At 32.3% G+C, this 4987-nt stretch overlaps 1 pseudogene; it reads left to right on the forward strand.

Annotated features, from left to right (window-relative positions):
* The first annotated feature begins 1784 nt into the window (after positions 1-1784).
* Positions 1785-4987, forward strand: LOC124537898 (annotated as a pseudogene).

Here is a 4987-nt window from a genome sequence, read left to right on the forward strand (position 1 = left end):
GATTCTGCGTACTCGTATGCCAAAGTCAAAAGCTGTTTCAATGTAAGGCCGTAGTGCATTTTACTGCAATTCAATAAATATTGAGACAATGCCTTTTCTTGTTCGGTTGAAAAAACTTGTGCAACGGTATACTTGGAACTATAAACGTTTGATGAAGTGGCTGTAGCAGTGTGTGATGATAAATCTGCAGTAGTAGTGTGTGCTGAAAAAGATGCTATATGTGCCATCTCCATAGATGGTGCTATTTGTGATGAAGATGGACCTGCTTGTCATAAAGAAGATTCTGCTTGTAATGAAGAGGATGCTTCATTTGTAGATAATGTTCTGGTAGCTTCAAATGATTTTCTGGCTTTTTCTATGCGATGTTGTAGGGTTGCAGTTTTTATGCCATATTTGTCGGCTGCTTTGCGTATAGATAAAGTCTTTGACAATACTTCACGTATTGCATCTTCAATGTTTTATTTTTGTCGGGGCACTTTAATACACTAGAGGGGCAGATTGACACGTATCATTGTACCCCGCACATTACCGTATCAAAGTGCCCCAAAGGACTATGTATTTCCACAAACAATTAATTTTATCAAATATATAATAATCTTGCAATGAAAAACATTTTAAAATACAATAATAACTATATTTGCTTACCTCTAGTAAAAAATAATTACAAAAACAACTAAGAGTATCCTCCTGAGACACAATTACATTTCACATATTTTTTTGGACACAGCGGCGCACGCCACTTCCAACACGATAGTGACTGTTGAGGCCTAACGGCAAACTGGCGGCGAGCGTCACAACTATCATTCTTGTGAATGTCCTTGAGCATTCTAGTGATGTGCCGGACTTTGTAGCGTTTATCGATTTTGAGATATAGACACCGTATCAATGTGCCCCCCCTTCCCCTACTGAGTATTCTCCTTAAATATTGATAGTAATTAACCAGTCATCCTGTATAATATGCATTAAGTAGATAAATTAGGTTATTTATCGCTTTTTAGTTATGTAGGTAATGTTTTTGTCTGGTTAAATTTTTTGTCGTTTGTGTTTTTTTTTTTTAAGTCAGTTTATCATAATTCATGTCGTCATGATAGTCGCCCGTTTCGGCTCCGCATTTAAACATTAATAAACCATTTGGAATAAAACCGGCTTCAGACCCCGCATGTACCATAACAACCCGTTGACTTTGGATATCGGTCTTTATAAACCTTTTTTTGAACCGCCCGTCCATGCCTTGGAACTTGTGCGAAGCGTGGACATATGATTCGTCAGTATAAATTATGGGCCTTCCTTCATGTCTGTACTTTTGTATTGCTTCTAAATATTTGATTCGCTGAAATCTTATACTGGTTTTCTCAATAAGAACTTTTCTATTATTTTCTGTTGCTTTCCATTTAAAGCCAAGATCCTTTAAGATGCGTCGTAGACTCCGTTCCAAATCCTTGATAATTTATATCCGATCGCAGTTTTGTCAGAGGTGTCGTAACTGTTGGGATTTCATTATTTGTTAAATGAAAATTATGAATGCATCTTTTGATAACTCCTTGATCGAAATTGTCTATACCAGTTACAGTTAGGTTTCGATCTAGCATGCTTTTTTCCAGGCGTCCGGAATACTGTGATAAATTCTGACTGTTCAGCTTCTTTTACGATTTTCCGAACAGTACATACAGAGGTTTTTGTGTAAGGTAGGTGCGGCCAATAAGGCCTAGCTAAGCGGAAATTAAAAACTACCAACAAATTTTAATGTTTATAAAACATTTATAGTAATTATATAATAATAACATCAATTATAAACAAAAAACCGAAGGATTTTCCATAAACATAGCTAAAATAAAGTATTTTTAAAAACACTCTATTTAGGCCTTATTAAACTATAGTAGGTAATAAGATTTTCGTAAGTTCTAACATCCGTGAAGCAAGTCGGCCCTTTGACGTGCAGAACTAATTGTCGGAGATAATATCGTTCTCGATCAGAAAAGGAATAATTATACATTCTAGCAATTACTTTATCAGCCGCTGACTGAGATATTCGTGGTTGCCATTGTCTATGGATAAATCTGAAATGAGTCGGAATTTCATTATAAAGATACTGTCGAGCACTTTCTTCTGTTCAATGAAGTTCAAAAAATGCTAATAATGTTGATTTTTTAGCTGATCTAGCTGCTACTTCATGAACATTCTGATCTGTAAATACGACAGTTTGTTGGTTTTCCAAATGAACACCTAATTGTATAATAGGCATGACGAATGATTTTCAAATTCTCTTTCATATTGTATGTACACACATATTTGATACGAAAAACACTATATTTCGGTAATGAAATAAGCCTTACGGCAGTTTTTTTAATAATTTTCTTTAATCTTTGACATTGGAGTATAAAAACAGCTCGTAAGTGTCATGGCGACGTCATGACGTCACGGGTATATAAACAAGCTTGTCGTTGTCATTTTTTGTTTATGCTGCAAAGAAAATTTAACTTAAAAGCCATTAAACCAAGAATTGAATTGAAAAATTTAACTGAAAAAATGAATTCCAAGGTTTATAAGTCGTGTGCGGTCCCTTTATGTAAAAATACGTCTCTCGTAAACCCTAATAAGTTGTTTGTGTATGTTCCACACAAGAAAATAATACGAGATAAGTGGTTAAAGCTAGCTCGGCGAAACCCAAACAGTGTAGCGACGAATACACCACTTTATTTCTGTGAAGACCACTTTGATGTGAGTATGTTATATTATGATATTGATTATATATATATATAGGTGGGTAGGGGGTAGGTGCTTTATTAATTTAAATAAATGTTAGTATCTTTTTATTCAAATAAGAATGGTGAGAAATTAAGAATATATATATATATATATATATATATATATATATATATATGAATAAAAAGATACTAACATTTATTTAAATTAATAAAGCACCTACATTGCCAAAACACAAATCATATAAAGGTTTTTGTTATTTAGTAATCTCTTTAAATTAGTAATAATTATATATTTTCTTTTACAGTTCAGCAGACTATTGAAGAAGCTACACAACCACCAACACCTAGAATGCTAGATAAATCAGTACAAGTGTACATCAGTAAAACTTTTAGAAGCAAAGCTATCCAAACAAAAGCCAGTTTGGTAAATCAGATGACATCACCATTGAAGCCATCTCAGCACTCCGTCTCTACATCACCATTTAAAATAAAAAATATTATTAATAGTAACCCATCAAAACCAAGTGTAACTGTGTTGTCAAAAATAATAAGAAAAATAGAACAATAAGATAGTGATACTTCCTATACTCCCTCTTTAGCTCAGCCAGACTCATCACCATCCACAAAATCTCTTCAAATAGAGTCTATATCAGATTGTAGCGAAATGATAGATGATGACAAAAAGAGAGAAGATTTAAATAATTTAAATTGTACTTTGAGAAGAATCAATAATAATCCCCGTGCTTATATTGGCGTTCCTTTAAACTGTTTTTATTTAGTGAATGTGATTCAAGAACAGACAGGTATACCATTTGAACATATTTTACTATGTCTTAAAAAAAATTAAACTGAATAATTCTTTCCGTGAACTTGCTGATGATTTTGGCATGGATAAATCGTATCCAAGCAAAATATTTTTTAAAAATATACCTGTTATAGCAAGCGTATTGCGTCCTTTTATTGTAAAATTAGATAAAGACTTAATTAAAAAAAAATACCTATGGCTTTCAGGCATAAATATAGTAAAGTTACTTGTTTAATAGACTGCTTGGAAATTGAAGTCCAAAAGCCATCAAAGGCCTTAAACCAAGCACTTTCTTGGTCAGACTATAAGAAAGCAAACACTATAAAATATCTTGTATCTTGTACTCCAAATGGGCTAATAAATTATATATCAAATGGTTATGGAGGCCGAATTACTGACACATGTATTGTCGAAACATCTGATTTTTCAAAATGTTTGCAACCAGAGGGCCTAGCCAAGTTACATTCGTTTCATATCGAATCTCTTTCTACAATCGTTAACGCTTCGGCGTAAGCGATTATAGAAAACGATAAGTTGCTAGCCAAATTGACACGACTGAGTCGATCGCTCATTCTACAATGAACTTAGAAAAAACCTACACTTTAATCTATGGTTAGCGTTCTTACTAACGTCAAATTAATATCAAAGTTGCATTTGTAAACTTTATACGTAAGATAAACTCTTGTTTTAATTTGAAATTTGGAAGAATTTGTGATAAAATAATAAGTAAATGAAGTAGGGTGGGTGCATGTAATTAGTAATTCATTTTTAACAATATTCCATTGCGGAACGTAATTTAACATTACTGTGACTCGAAATTTTATATTATTATCCTGCTTAAGGATAAAAGATACCTTAAATGGTGTGATAACTTTTATAGAATGGAATATAAATCTTAAGCAAGCCCAGAAGAATTTGCAGCTTTATTGGAATTCATGGAAAGGTACGATAATTATTAGTTATTTCATAAATATCATTCTTTATTTGAAAATCTCTAATACTTTAACACTTGAAAGTTTGAAACATAAACAATGATGTGATATGCGACACGAACTAATATTACCATTTACGAAACAAACAAAACATAATTGTATTTTATTTTTACTTATTCAATATACCCTTTACTTTTCTAATAGTTTTAACTTGTTCTAGTTATGGCAATATAACGAGGCCCCAACAAGAGACTCAAGGCCGAATTAAAACAGACTGACTGTGGCTGGAATTAGAAGAATTATTAAGCTTCATGTGTGTGGAGTAGTCACAAAGCTAGAAGAAAAAATGTGGAAAAACCTTATGGCATAAAAACCACTGTAAAATTATCATTTTATAGTTTTCTATTATTATCATTAATTGGCTTCATTATAATCAATCAGTTATGAGTTTCTTGCTTTGTATTTTGATTTTTTAATTCGTGAAATTCTTTTTTGTAATATTTAAGAAATCCTATTTTACCTGCATTTTTTTTATTTTTGTCCTT

The sequence above is a fragment of the Vanessa cardui genome, chromosome 19, assembly GCF_905220365.1.
Source record: "Vanessa cardui chromosome 19, ilVanCard2.1, whole genome shotgun sequence".
NCBI lineage: Eukaryota > Metazoa > Arthropoda > Insecta > Lepidoptera > Nymphalidae > Vanessa > Vanessa cardui.